The sequence below is a fragment of the Hemitrygon akajei genome, chromosome 19, assembly GCF_048418815.1.
Source record: "Hemitrygon akajei chromosome 19, sHemAka1.3, whole genome shotgun sequence".
NCBI lineage: Eukaryota > Metazoa > Chordata > Chondrichthyes > Myliobatiformes > Dasyatidae > Hemitrygon > Hemitrygon akajei.
In genome coordinates, this window is record NC_133142.1 from 10,235,673 (window position 1) to 10,251,683 (window position 16,011).

General features: G+C 43.7%; 1 long non-coding RNA gene across 1 annotated transcript in view; it reads left to right on the forward strand.

Moving 5' to 3' along the window:
- Positions 1-418: 418 nt before the first annotated feature.
- The window catches only part of LOC140742097 (uncharacterized), a 38,854-nt gene continuing 23,261 nt past the window's right edge, over positions 419-16,011 (forward strand). The window contains exon 1 of the long non-coding RNA XR_012102212.1: positions 419-485. This is a non-coding gene — a long non-coding RNA (uncharacterized lncRNA). The remainder of the gene's footprint in view (positions 486-16,011) is intronic.

The following is a 16,011-nucleotide window of genomic DNA, read 5'->3' on the forward strand; positions in this document are numbered from 1 at the left end:
ACATTGGTCGGGGTCGAGCGTGAATGCTGTGCCCAAAGTCGAATCGCAAGACAGGGCAGTACGACATGGGGAGCAAGCTGCTGTACATACAGCAGGCTCGTCCCCCTGCCTCACGCCGTTGATAAATCCAAAGGAACAGCAGAGACTGATACAGTTTGGCACCAGTGGCGTTGCAGGAGTTGCCAGTCAGCGTTGAATTTGATTTAGGACTGCCTTAGGGACTCCAGCTCTGGAATTCCCCTCAGGGTTTACTCCAAAAGCCTTCCCCATGAGAGGGTATAGCCGCAAGGCAGCGGAAGTTTGAGATCAGAGTTTTCCTTCTCCTAGATGAGCTGCCAACCACGGCTAATGAGCTCCATCTGCCAGAGAGCCTATTGTGTGTTAGAATGCAATATGTTTTCAGGATATTGGTGATAATATTTGCTAGCTTAAATTTACAGAATTACACTGTAGTGATGTTGATGCTGGACCAGAATGAGCTGCAGGTAAGTCACACAATATACTTGAGGAACTCAGTAGGTTAGTCAGAATAAGAAACAGAATCAGGTTTAATATCTTCGGCATATGTTGTGAAATTTGTTGTCTTTGCAGCAGCAGTACAATGCAATCCATTATAGAGAGAAAAAAACATGAATTACAGTATATATATATATAGTTAAATTCAATAAGTAGTGTGTAAATGAAATTTGAAAAATAGTGAGGTAGTGTTTATGGATTCAATGCCCATTCAGAAATCGGATGGCAGAGGGGGACAAGCTGTTCCTGAATCACTGAGTGTGTGCCTTCAGGCTTCTGTACCTCCTTCCTGATGGTAACAATGAGAAGAGGGCATGTCTTGAGTGATGGATCCTTAATGATGGGATGCCCATTTTTCGAAGCATCACTGCTTGAAGATGGCCTGGATGCTGGTGAGGCTGCTTAGGACCTGATCGGCTGTTTATTCAATCCATAGATGCTGTCTGCCCTTCTGAATTCCTCCAGAATTTTGTCTGTGTTGCTCAGGATTTCCATCATCTCTTGTGTTTATGACAGCAAACCGGTTGACATTCATAATACTGGATTGCGAAATCTTGGAATATTCAGTCTCACTTTAACATAGTTGGACTGAAGTTTATGGCATTTGGTTTGCTGTTCTATTCTCATAGCTACTGCACTGATGAGCTTGGCAAAACTTGTAGAATTGTCACGTGGTTGCATATAATATATTTACTATAATAAAGATATCACTCTTAAGAGCGAAGCAAGCTAACTTGGTGGTTAGTGGGTCTTTAAGCATGACTGCAAGGGAAGTGAGAATTTCTTGAAAATGTCATCACAGGTAGATAACGTCATTAAGAGTGCATTAGGCATATTGGCTTTTATAAAGCAGTCCATCGAGCACGGGAACACAAAGTACACGGCAGATGCTGGGGTCAAAGCAACACGTACAACACGCTGGAGGAACTCAGCAGGTCGGGCAGCGTCCGTGGATGCGAGCAGTCAACGTTTCCACGGATGCTGTCCGACCTGCTGAGTTCCTCCCAGCTTATTGTACATTGAGCACAGGAACTGGGAAGTTAAGTTGAAATTATATGAGACATCAGTGAGGCCAAATTTAGAGTATCGTGCGCAGTTCCAGTCACCTACCTACAGGAAAGATATGAAGAAGCTTGAAAGAGTGCAGTGAATAGTTGCATAGATGTTGCTGAGACTTTTGAACCTGAGATATAAGGACAGGTTGAACAGATTAGGACTTCATTCCCTGGCGTGTGGGAGAATGAAGGGACATCTGAGGGATAGAGATAGGGTGAATGCAAACAGGCTGTGTACCCCTCAGAGTGGGTGAGAGTAGAACTATTCATCATAGGTTTAGGGTGAAAGGTTAAATTTTTAAGGAAACCTGAGGGGGAACTGATTCCCTCAGAGGGTGGTTTGAGTTTGAACGATCTGCAGAAGTGGTAGATGTAGGTTCGATTGCAACATTTATGAGAAATTTGGATAGGTATATGGATAAGAGGGGTATGGAGGGCTATGGTCCGGATGCAGCTAGATGAGTCTAGGCAGAAGATCAGGTAGGCATGGACTAGATGGGTCGAAGGGGCCACTTCCGTTTTGTAGTACCATATCTCTCTGAAATCCCTCTTTGCTAACACTCCTATGAAACATCTCACAACATCTTGCCACATTAAGGATGCACAAATTTAAATGGATACACTGTACAGCCAGTATTAAAAGGATTACTATTACCAGAATTACTAGTTCCATTCACACATTTACTCAGTAAATTAAGTATTGCATGCTAGCTCTTCCATAACAATGATAAACTCTTGCTCTCTCCGTTCTCCAACCTGCAACACCACCAATCGAGGCACTGAGTTCAAAGAAGTTAAATTACACTTTATTAAACTCTAGCGAGGCCACATCTGGAGTATTGCGTGTAGTTCTGGTTGCCATATTATAGGAGGAATATAGGGGCTTTAGAAAGGGTACAGAAGAGGTTTATCAAGATGTTGCCTTTGCACTTTGAACTTCTCCAAACTCTTTTCTATTGTCACTTAAAGACATTTCCGTGATTTGGCATTGGTGCCCATCCTAACGTCTCCATACATCTCTTTAGGGGCGGCAAACATTACGTTGTGATTACACTGCCAGGAACACGGGTTCAGATCCGCCTCTGCCTCTAAGAACTTGGAACATTCTCTCTGTGACTGCATGAGGTTCCTCTGGGTGCTCTGGTTTCCTCCCACGTTCCAAAGATGTATGGGTTAATAGGTTAACTGGTCACCTGGATGCAATTAGGCAGGGGCGTGCTCATTACACCGGAAAGGCTGGTTACTGTATCTCTAAATAAACTAAAAATATAAAATTTTGTGGCCCTGTGTCAAAAAATTCAAAGCCAAGCTTAGTGTCATATGCACAAATATATGTGTGCACAGGTGCAATGAAAAACTTACTTGCAGCAACATCACAGGCAGATAAAATCAGATAAGTAGCATTTAAAAGAAAAATATAATTAAACACAAATTATACACAATTTTTACAAGAAAGAGCACAATTAGATCAAAGAATTTCTATTTTAGTGTAAAGTGATCATAGCGTTGTGAACTGCAGTAATCAGGGTTATGCAGGTTGTTTCAAGAGCCAAAATTTTGAAGTGAAGTATCTGTTCTTGAACCTGGTAGTGTGGGACTTCAGGCTTCTGTGCCTCCTGTTTGATGGTAGCTGTGAGAATATGGCGTGGCCTAGATGGTGGATACGAACAGGAAAGTACGAAGCTGCAGAGAGTGCCAAAATCTTATCCTTGGCAATCAACTCCATCTTCCCAACCACTGAGGTCAGGCTAACTGGCCTATAATTTCCTTTCTTCTTGAGGAGTGGAGTGACATTTGCAATTTTACAGTCCTCTGGAACCATGTCCAAATTTAGTGACTCTTGAAAGATCATAACTAATGCTTTTACAATCTCTTTAGCTACCTCTTTCAACCCTGGGGCGTAGTCCATGGTGACTTATTTACCTTCAGACCTTTCAGCTTCCCAAGCACCTTCTCCCTAGTAATATTCACTGCACTCACTTCTGCTCCATGACACTCTTACATTCTGGAATACTTGCGAGTGTCTTCCACAGTGAAGACTGATACAAAATACTTATTTAATTCAGCGACCCTTTCCTTGTCACCCATTACTACAACTCCAGTGTCATTTTCCAGCCGTCCAACATTACTCTTGCTCTCTTCTGCTCTTTATATAGTTGAACAAACGTTGGTCTTCTCTTTGATATTATTGACTAGCTTACCTTCATGTTTCATCTTTTTCCTCCTTATGGCTTTTTCAGTTGCCTCCTGTTGTTTTTTAAAAGCTTCCCACTCATTTTTTGCTTTATTATTTGCCCTCTCTTTAGCTTTCGTGTTGCCTTTGACTTCCCTTGTCAGCCATATTAAATCATCCTGCCTTTAGAAAACTTCTCCTTTAGGAGGTATCTTCTGATTTGCTCCCAGAAACTCCAGCCATTGCTGCTCTGCCATCAACCCCACTAGTGTTCCCTTCCAATCAACTTTGCAAACTCCTGTCTTATGCCTCTGTAATGCATTTTTCTCCACTGTAGTCCTGATGTAGTTGACTCTAGCTTCTCCTTCTCAGATGGCAGGGTGAATTCTATCATATTATGATCACTGTCTCCTACGAGTTCCTTTACCTTAAAGTCCCTAATCAAATCCAGTTCACTGCACAACGCTCAATCCAAAATTGTCTTTCCCCTAGTGGGCTCAATCAAAAGCTGCTCTAGAAAGCCAACTCATTTGCATTCTACAAATTTTCTGTCTTGGGATCCAGCACCAACCTGATTTTCCTGAAGTACCTGCCTATTGAAATCCCCCCATGATTATCATTGCATGGTCCTTTTGACATGCTTTTTCTATCTCCTATGTCGAAAAGACATTGCAATTTGTAGCCCATATCCTGGCTACTGTATATACCTGTATATATCTCCCATCAGGGTCTTTTCACACTTGCAGTTTCATAACTCTACTCTCAATGATTCTACATCTTTAGATGTATGTCACCTCTTTCTAAGGATTTGATTTCATTTTTTATCAACAGAGCCCCACCATCTCCTCTGCTTACCTGCCTGTCCTTTCGACACAATGTGTGTTCTTGTAAGTTAAGCTCCCAAATATAATCTTCCTTCAGCAATGACTCAATGAGGCCCACATCACCATGCCTGCCAATCCCTAACTGTGCTGTAAGATCATCTATCTTATTCGGTATACCGTGTGCATTCAAATATAACACCATCAGTCCTGTATCTGTTATCCTTTTTGACTTCATCCCCCTTTACACTACAACCTCTTCCTACTGACTGCGATTTTGCCCTTTCATCTGCCTGTCTTTCTTAACAGTCTCACTACATTCAGCCTCTGCTTGTATACCAACTGTCTCATGCTCAGCCCTATCAATCAGTTTCCCATCCCCCTGCCAAATTAGTTAAAACCTTTGCCAACAATTCTAGTAAACCTGCCCTGAAGGAGATTGGTCCCTCTCAAGTTCAGGTGTAACTCGCCCCTTTTGAACAGGTCATACCTTTCCCAGAAAAGACCCCAATGATCCATAAAAATGAAGCCCTTTCTCTGCACCAGTTCCTCAGCCATGCATTCATCTGCCAGATAATCCTATTCCTACTCTCACCCTTCAGGTCCAGCTTTTCAGCTTGCTACCTAACTCCCTATAGACAATAGACAATAGGTGTGGGAGTAGGCCACTCGGCCCTTCGAGCCAGCACCACCATTCAATGTGATCATGGCTGATCATCCACAATCAGTACCCCGTTCCCGCCTTCTCCCCATATCCCTTGACTCCGCTATCTTTAAGAGCTCTATCTAACTCTTTCTTGAAAGCATCCTGAGAATTGACCTCCACTGCCTTCTGAGGCAGAGCATTCCATAGATCCACAGCTCTCTGGGTGAAAAAGTTTTTCCTCAACTCTGTTCTAAATGGCCTACCCCTTATTCTTAAACTGTGGCCTCTGGTTCTGGACTCCCCCAACATCGGGAACATGTTTCCTGCCTCCAGCGTGTCCAATCCCTTAATAATCTTGTATGTTTCAATCAGATCCCCTCTCATCCTTCTAAATTCCAGAGTGTACAAGCCCAGTCGCTCCAATCTTTCAACATATGACAGTCCCGCCATCCCGGGAATCAACCTCGTAAACCTACACTGCACTCCCTCAATAGCAAGAATGTCCTTCCTCAAATTTGGAGACCAAAACTGAACACAATACTCCAGGTGTGGTCACACCAGGGCCCTGTACAACTGCAGAAGGACCTCTTTGCTCCTATACTCAACTCCCCTTGTTATGAAGGCCAACATGCCATTAGCTTTCTTCACTGCCCGCTGTACCCGCATGCTTACTTTCATGCTTACAATGTTCTCTCTTCAGGAGCTCCTCCCTGTTCCTACCTGTGCCATTGGTGCCAATATATACCAAGACTTCTGGCTGCTCACCTTCCCACTTCCAAGTGTGATGGACCCAATCTGAAACAACCCTGACCCTGGCATCTGGGAGGCAACACACCGTCCAGTTGTCTCTATCACATCCACAGAATTTCATTTCTACTCCTTTAACTATGGAATCTCCTATCACTACTTCCCCCTTCCATTCTGAGTCACAGCACCAGACTCAGTGCCGGAGAGCAGATAGGTTACCCCCGCAACAGTATCCAAAGTATTATTGAGGGGAATGGCCACTGGGGTTCTCTGTACTGGCTGCCCATTTTGTTTCCCTCTCCTGGGAACGGAGGGCTATGGATTGTGCAGGCAGAAAGAATTAGTTTAATTAGATATCATTAGTTCAATTAGTTTGGTACAACATTGTGGGCTGAAGGGCTTGTCCTATGCTGTACTGTTCTATGTTCCACTTACAGTTGCCACAGTGGCACAGCTAGTAGAGGTATTGCCTCACATTACCAGTGACCCCATTTGGATCCTGGCCTTAGAAGTTCTCTGAATGGAGTTTGCATGTTCTGCCTCTGATCATGTGCTTTCCTCCCACTCCCTAAAGACATGAAGTTTGGTAGGTTAATTGTCCCTGGCAGGTAGGTGCATTTAGGTAAGTGTAGGTGTGTAGCATTGAGGTTAGCGTAATGGGTTACACTGCCAACAGCCCGGTTTCAATTCCCGCCGCTGTCTGTAAGGTGTTTGTACGTTCTGCCCATGACTGTGTGGGTTTCCTTCCAGTGCTCTGGTTTCCTCCCACATTCCAAAGATGTACAAGTTAGGGTTACTACAGAAGCATGGTAACACCTGCAGGCTGCTGCCCATTGCACGTCATCAGACTGCGTTGGTCATTGATGCAAATGACACATTTCACTCTATGTTTCAATCTACATTTGACAAGTAGAGCTAATCTTTAAATATATTACCTTTGATGGAATCGGGGGGGGGGGGGAGCTGATGAGAACGTGGGGAGAATTTTTAAAATTGGGATTATTGTAGGATTAGTATAAACAGAGTTTCCCAATCTGGGGTCCAAGTACCCTTTGGTTAGTGGTAGGGGTCCATGACATAACAAAGGTTGGGAACCCCTGGTGTGAATATGGTTGATGGTCAGCACAGACTTGGCGGGCTGAAGGGTCTGCTCCTATGCCGCATCTTTCTTTGCTTCCATGGAAGCCTTTATTCTGCAGTTAAGACTGAGCTTCAGGCAAATTTGGATCTTGATGAGGTGGAGGGAAATGCAGACAAAGGGTCAGAAAGAATTGGGACAGACTGGCACCAACATATAAACAGAATAGCAAAGACTCCCGGCTATGAAAGGAATGGGTTTCACTCAGCACGCGGAGTGCCTTTTGAAATCAAACGAGCCCTGAAGACAAAGGTTCTCGACACAAAAGTCGCAGGAGTTTAGAGAGTGAGAAAGTACAGTGGGCTGAACTGGAAGGTTAAACACTGTGGACAAACAAAGTTATATTCATAACCCAGCAACCGTGGCAGAGGATTCCAGCCGCCTGTGGGTCTGTCTGTTCTTACCTGTGACAAACTGCAGCATTGACACGTGGATCCAATCAGAACAAACAGGGCACCTGCTGAGTCAAAAGGCAAGATGTTGTAATGAACAACAAGTAACCTGAAGAAGGAAGCATTTAGAGTCAGAACATCAGGTTGCCTGAAAAGGAGAATGTAAAAATTAAAAGAAACTGCAGATGCCAAAAATAAAAAAAACACAGAAAATGCTGACAACACTCAGTAGCATCTCTGGCAGGGGTTCCCAATCTATTTTATGCCGTGGACCCTTACCATTAACTGAGGGGTCCATGGATCCCAGATTGGGAATCCCTAGTCTACGGAAAAGTTCAAGGATTAACTTAATTCACAATATACGTTTATGTGCATTAGAGATTTGACGTGGTGTGTTGGTCAGGGCGCGATATGCAACAAGCACACAACATTCAACAATTAAAAAGAATAAAGAATTATATTTAAAAAAAGCTAAGAGAAGTTTGTATAGGTACATAGACAGCAGGGTTATAGAGGGCTATGGTCTGGGTGCAGATCGACGAGAGTAGGCAGTTTAAATGGCTTGGCAAAACTAGATGGGCCGAAAGGCCTGTTTCTGTGCTGTATTTTGCTATAACTCTATGACTTTAGGTTGAAGTATGGATATGGAATAAAATGTACATAAATATATAAATATCAGAAAGTATTCACAATTTAAACAGCATGGTAAAAATGGTTTGAAGTGTTGACAGTGCAGTGACTGAGGGGTGGGTGGGGTGATGAGTCTAACTGGAATGGTTGATCAGTTTAACTGCCTGGGGTGCAGAATCTTTTAAGGTGGTGTGAAGTTTTTGTTTTAATAGTTTCTTAGCACTTTCCAGAAGGAAGGCTTGGAGAAGGCAGTTTCGACTTGCAGAGTCGGTAGTGTCTGCAATGATTTTTCTTGCCCGTTCCTTTGTCCTGGGTACATGGAAATCCTGCAGTGATGGTAGACTGCTGCCAACTGAGGCTAACATTTCTGTTGAAGATTTGTCCTGCTGAAAGCTCTTTGGCCCGGACTGTAAATTGTTCCTCTTCCAAACAGACGCCGGCCAACCGGCTGAATATTGCCAGCTTTTCCTGCTTTTCTATCAGCGAGTGAACAGGTTGGTCTGAAGCTGCAGAGAGAGTGGTAATGGGATGGTGGGATAGAGGGGCTATCTCTGACAGGGTGAGGTCAGGATTACCTTGGCGATTGGCTGGTGAAGTAATAATCTGGATGTTACATTAACGAGGTCTGTCAGAAAGAGGAACAGGTAAAAGTAATGAAATTCAGGTCAAAGTTGTAGAAAATGAGCAGCCTGTCTGGCATTGCTTGTATACTATACAAGCTGAAGGGAGAGATCTGCAAACTTCACTCACCTCAACTCTGAACTGATTTCAAATCTGCAGATTTACTTTCAAGAACTCTATGACTAATGTTCTCAGTAATTTATATACTGTATATATACAATGAATTCTGGTTAATTGGGATACATTAGGACCAATACATTTTGGCTCAATTAAGTAGCTGCTCTAATTAGCCAAACTTTCATGGAAATAGTTAGAAAGCCCTAACGTCTGTTAACTGAATAACAAAGGATGAATTTAAACAAAATACAGAACAAAGAAGAACACTACCAATACTGCTGGTGGTTGTCCGTCCTATCCGTTGATGACAGGAAACCTGTTGGGGGGGGGATTTTTTTTAAATGGAAAAGCTTTTGCACTGGGGCAGTCCCAGTCTCTCGACCTCGGAAGTCCAGGTCCAGTGGGATGAGTGGTCATCCCAGGTTGCAGTGGATGAGCGTGATGGATTCTGTGCCTCGTCACGCCCTTCGCTCTCGACGTTGCAGAACCCCTTTCCTGTCTGTCGGATCTCACTGTTGATCTCGTCCGCCCAGTCCGCTGGAGCTGACTTCACACGTCAGGGCAGGCATGACCCTATTTCATCGAGGTGTGGGACCCGCCGGCTACCCTCACCTGGTCTAGTCCACCTGTTGAAGTGTTGTACCTGCTATTGCATACAAAATAGCTACTTGTAGCCACAGGTGAGAGCTGAATGTCGGGCGGGGACCAAAGGTAACATTCAAAATGATTGCCGGTACCTTCACATTCTTTGTGGTTTCTAACCTGTTGAAGAAGAGAAATTGTTTCATTTTCAATCCCGACTGTTTCTGGCATATAACCATAACCATATAACAATTACAACACGGTAACAGGCCATCTCGGCCCTTCTAGTTCGTGCCGAACGCTTACTCTCACCTAGTCCCACCAACCTGCACTCAGCCCATAACCCTCCGTTCCTTTCCTGTCCATATACCTATCCAATTTTACAATATTGAACCTGCCTCTACCACTTCTACTGGACGCTCGTTCCACACAGCTACCACTCTCTGAGTAAAGAAGTTCCCCCTTGTGTTACCCCTAAACTTTTGCCCCCTAACTCTCAACTCATGTCCTCTTGTTTGAATCTCCCCTACCCTCAATGGAAAAAGCCTATCCACGTCAACTCTATCTATCCCCTCCTAGTTTTAAATACCTCTATCAAGTCCCCCCTCAACCTTCTACACTCCAAAGAATAAAGACCTAACTTGTTCAACCTTTCTCTGTAACTTAGATGCTGAAACCCAGGTAACATTCTAGTAAATCTTCTCTGTACTCTCTCAATTTTGTTGACATCTTTCCTATAATTCAGCGACCAGAACTGTACACAATATTCCAAATTTGGCCTTACCAATGCCTTGTACAATTTTAACATTACATCCGAACTCCTATAATCAATGCATCTCCAAGCCTGAATGCATGAAAGTGCAGTGAGAGGACAGTTCTGAATTGTTTTATTGCTTATTTCTCACTAACGATCAGTGACAGAAATGACTGCTTCTTTAACACAAACACACAAAACTGCTGCTATTTAAAAGACTGTTTTCTCTAAGCACGGTGTAGTGTCTAACAGTCACACAAATGCAATCCATTGTCTATCCAGATCTCTGCGAAAGTCTTAGGCACTTATTTATATCTAGGGTACCTAAGACTTTTGCACAATACTGTAGTAATTTATATTTTGCACCCTACTGCAAAATGTCATGATATTGGTGAGTGATGATAAGCCTGATTCTGATATGGGTCTCTATTGTGGACTGAGAGTGGGAAGCAGGCAGGGAGAGGGGAATTACATTTGGATAATGGGGAAGGGAGAGGGGAGGGATCGGAAAGCACCAGAGAGACATTCTATGATGATCAATAAACCAATTATTTGGAGACAGATGACCATGCTGGGTATCTTAGGCCTGGGTGTGTCTGCACCTGTGCCATTCCCACTCCTGGCACTCCTTCTCTGCCACCTCCTCCTGTGATGTTTGACCCTCGCTATTCCCAAAATCCTTTGCTGCTGCCAGATTTACAAATTTACTCTCTGCTCCTTGTTGACAAATACAGTACTGTACAAAAGTCTTAGACACCCGAGCAATATATATTTGTCTTTGGACTGCGCGAGGAAACCGGAGCACTCGGCCGAAATCCACGCAGTTATGGGGAGAATATACAGGCAGTGGTGGGAATTGAACCCATACTGCTAGTTCTGTAAAGCACTGTTCTAACCACTACACGACTGTTCACAAGAAAAAAACAATTCGGACAAAAGAAGTCCATTTCAGTTCAAAGTTTTGCTAAACTGTAGTGATTAGGGTTTTAATTCACAGTTCAAGAACTGAATGATTGAAGGAAAGTAATTGCTGTTGTACCCTGCAGGCCAGGTAGCATCTATGGAAAAAAATACAGTTGATGTTTTGGGCCGAAACCCTTTGAAGATTCTGCTGAAGGGTCTCGGCCTGAAATGTCGACTGTATTTTTTTTCCATAGATGCTGCCTCGCTGCTGAGTTCCTCCAGCATTTTGTGTGTGATGCTCAGATTTCCAGCATCTGCAGATTTTCTCTTGTTTGCTCCTGTACCCGATAGTTCGGGACTTCAGGGTTCTGCACCTCCTGCACAACGGTAGCTGTGAGCGGTTGACCTGGCCCAGCTGGTTTGGATCTTCGGTAGTAGTCATTTCTCATAAGGAGCGAAGCTGCACTGACCAGACCTTCACTCAGTAACACATTGTGGAACAAAGCTCACAATGGGACAGGGAACATTCCATGATCTTCTGCAACTTTGAGAAGACTTTCTGCAACTAGCAGAGGACAAGGCTGTGCCATTTTCTGAAGGTGAATGGAAGCCCTCTGTCATAAATCAACGGTGTTAGAACAGCGGAGCAGACTCAATGGACCAAAAGGCTTAGTTATGTATGCATTTCTTATGGTTTATGGTCTAAGCTCCTCCACAAGGACCACAACCTTGTCGTGGAGTTTGGAAGCCTGCATGCCTCAGTATCGCATGTTGGCTGGAGTCAGGGCTTTATGCTTTGGCTCTTGGTTCCAAGCCAAACAGGTCGAAGGGTAGAGGCCAGACTAAAAGTGGTCCATTGGTCCTCCAGGTTCAGGTGTTTAGTTTAGGGCTAACAACACTGACTGGTAAAACAAAACTGCTGACAGAAACAGCAGTGAAGAATTCTTCTACATCTGAGCGTGACGGTATTCCTGAGTCTCAACCCAGGACTTACATGGCTGACCGTAGTGAAAACCAAGAAGAAGCTACTGGATTGATGAAGGAAGCCCTGAACACCACCAGAGATGGAGGACATTCTTTACTGCCCTAAACACCAGCAGCATAATGGGCAGTAAGTAAGCAAGGCCTAAGCTAGAAATCCGGGTCAACACCCAAATTGCTGGAGGGACTCAGCAGATCAGGCAGCATCTGAGGATGGAAATGAATAGTCAGTGTTTTGGGTCAAGCGATTCTGGATGAAGGGTCTTGAGCTGAAATCTCAGCTGCTGATTTCCCTCCAAAGATGCTGTCTGACTCACTGATTTCCACCGGCACTTTGTATACTGTTGCTTATAAAGAATTTCCATTTTTTTTTCTGCTATAGAAGCAATTACACAAACATGGTGGAAATCCAGAGCAACTCATGCAAAATGCTGGAGGAACTCAGCAGGTCAGGCAGCATTTATGGAAATGAATAAACATTTGACTTTTCGGGCTGAGGCCCTTCTTTAGGACTAGAAAGGGAGGGTGATAGGTGAAGTCAGGTGTGTGTAGGAAAGGTAAAGGGCTGGAGAGGAAGGAATCTGATAGGAGAGGAGAATGGACCCCAGGAGAAAGGGAAGGAGGGGATCCAGGGGAGGTGGTAGGCAGAAGAGAAGAGGTAAGAGGTAACAGTGGCCGATAGAAGAAGATGGGAGGGGGAGGGAATTTTTTTCATTAGAAGGAGAAATCAATATTGATGCCATCATGTTGGAGGCTACCCAGATGGAATATAAGGTGTTGCTCCTCCACCTTGAGGGTGACCTCATCTTGGCACAAGAGGAGGTCATAGACCAACATATTGGAATGGGAATGGGAATGGGAATTAAAATATTTGGCCACTGGTAAGCTCTGTTTTTGGCTGATGGAGCAGAGATGCTCGATAAAGTGGACCCCGGTTTGTGATGGGTCTCACCAATGTAGAGGAGGCCATATCACGAGTACTGGACACTATAGATTCGCAGGTAAACTGTTGCCTCACCTGGAAGGACTGCTTGGGGCCCTGAATGGAGGTGAGTTTGGAAGTGAATGGGCAGGTGTAGCACTTTGACTTATTGCAGGGACAAGTGCCAGGAGGGAGATTAGTGGGGAGGGACGAATGGACAAAGAATCACAGAGGGAGCAATTTCTGTGGAAAGCGAGGAGGGGGGTAGATAAAGAAATGTTTGATGGTAGAATCTCTTTGGAGACAGTGGAGGATGATATGTTTGATGTGGAGGCTTACGGGGTGATAGGCAAGGTTAAGAAAAACTCTATCATTGTTGAGGTGGTGGGAAGATGTGGGGAGTGTGGATATTCAGGAAACAATTACGTACAACTACAAGCAATTACCTACTTGGACAGCACCATCAGCCAGGAAGATGGAGGAAAAAGGATTTCCATAATGGAATCAAAAATGCTAAGAATTTAAATAAAAATCTGGAACTCATCAAGTATAACCCTCGATTGATCAGAGCTGTGTACTTTCACCACCTCTCTATAGAGCTGAGGAATAACAGATAAACCGTCTGAATTTTCTTCATTTCATGCAATCTGCCTCAAAAACAAAATTCTCAGAATTTTAGTCTCAGAGTAATCAGACAATGACTATCATGCTGTGAACCCCTTCGTTACCAAGTTAAAGAATGTCCCTCTTCCTTCTCAGTCCTGAAGAAGGATCTTGGCCTGCTATTCATTTCCATAGATGCTGCCTGAGTTCCTCCGGAGTTTGTCGCTCTAAAGTTAAAGATGCTTTATTTGTCACCTGTACATCAAAATATCGAAACATGCAGTGAAATGCTTTGTTTCGAGTCGTCGAATCAGCGAGGATTGTACTGGGCAGCCCACAAGAGGCATCAAGTTTCTGGCATCAAGGTAGCTTGCCTACAACTTTCTAACCCTCACTCTACATCTTTGGAATTAGGAGGAAACTGGAGCATCTGTTACTGGGGAGACCGTACAAACTCCTTACGGACCATTGTGGGAATTGAACTTTGATAGTTGATCCCTGTTGCTGTAAAGTGATGTGTTAACTACTATGGTTTCGTGCTGCTAAGAATGCAGTGCTATGCTATGTAATGTATGTTGTGTAATAGACAGAAAGGGTGGGGTTAGGGTATCAACATGCTGCAATAACTTGGCACCAGTAGCAATGTCCTCCACCAGTACAGGCCATCTAGAAGAAGCCAGGAATATTTTTCAGCACCCGTGGTTTCAACCTGGAATTCCAGTGAAAAGAGAGATATATTGTGCTGAGTTTGAAAAAGTGCTTGTAGCAATTGTTTCATGGTTTGGCTTCATTCCAACGGTATGTCTTTGGAATGAAAATTATTGTGGAATGTGATTGCTCAAACTACATCGTATGACACTAATTGGTGAGACAACAGGCTCCAGAGGATGCAGCTGTGTCTTCAAAACTTTGATATAACGTTTGGGCTCTAAGCTTACTGTATTTCCAGCTGTTGCTGGAACCAGCCTTGTATGAGCAAGGAGTAACAGATGCACCAACTGCTTCAAATCAAATGTACTGCGAGCCTTTCTTGATCTATAAATGTAGACTGAAAAGGGCCCTGGGACAATCTCCTACCATAGCTTCCTCCTCCCATGCTGAAGACTGCTGATGGTTTTGTGGGAATCCGTAGTCTCTTTCATAAAAATTTTGAGTTGAGGAAAAAGATAATACCATCAGACATAGGAACAGAATTGGGCCATTCGGCCCATTAAGCCTGCTCTACCATTTCATCATGGCTGATTCATTTCCCTCTCAGCCCCATTCTCCTGCCTTCTCCCCATAACCTCTCACATCCTAACGAATGAAGAATCTATCAACTTCCACCTTTAGTACACCCAATTACCTGGTTGAAAGATGAAAGAAAGAAAGACACAGTGAGAGAGAAAGAAAGAAAAGAAGAAAGGAAGAAAGGTAGGAAAGAAGGAAGGAAAGAAGATAGAAAGGAGGGATGAAATGAAAAAAAGATAGAAAGAAAGGAAGGAAGAAAGAAAAAAGAAAGGAAGGGAAGGAAGGAAAGAAAGAATGGAAGGAATTGTACAATTCTTACAATTTTAAAAAGCATACCAAAGAATTGTGTTTAGTTTTGGCCATTCTGCTAGAAGAAAAATGCCATTACATTTGAGTGTGTGGCAGATTTACAAAGATGTTGCCAGGACTTGAGGAACTGGGTTATGGAAAGAGATGGAGCAGGTTGGAACTTTTTTCACTGGGGGAGAGCTGTAGGTGTGAGGACGTTGATTGGATGATGGGGAGGGGTGGTGGGAGTGAAATGAGTTTGGTGACGGGATCATGGTTTAGAATCAGCAGGGAAGCTGTACAGAGCAGATTCACCAGGGTGCTGCCTGGATTAGAGAGCATGTCTTATTAGGGAAGGTTCACTGAGCTAGGGCTAGGAACCAATTTCTACAAGTAAAGAGACCAATTTCTACAAGATGTTTTCTTGTGGGTTCCGAGACTGAAGAGAGGTAACATTCGGAGTATCACACTGGAAGCATACAGAGTTTGCTTGCTTTGTTCTCAGTTCCAATCTACGTCAATTTGATCATGGTGCACACTATGACGCATGCCAATTTGATTATGATCATCCATGATCAAATTGGTATTGGAACTGGAGCTGGAATTGGCTTATTATTGTCACATGTACCTAGATACAGTGAAAAGCTTGACTTGCCTCCTGTTCATACAGATCAGATCATTGCACCGTGCTTTGAGGTAGAACAAGGTAAAACATTAACCATTCAGAATGAAGTGCAACAACTACAGAGAGACTGCAGTGCAGGTAAACAAAGTACAAGATTATAATGAAGTAGATTGTGAGGTCAAGATTCCAATTTATCATCCTAGGGAACCATTCGATAGTCTTATAACAGCGGGATAGAAACTAACCTTGAGCCTGGTGGTATGTGCT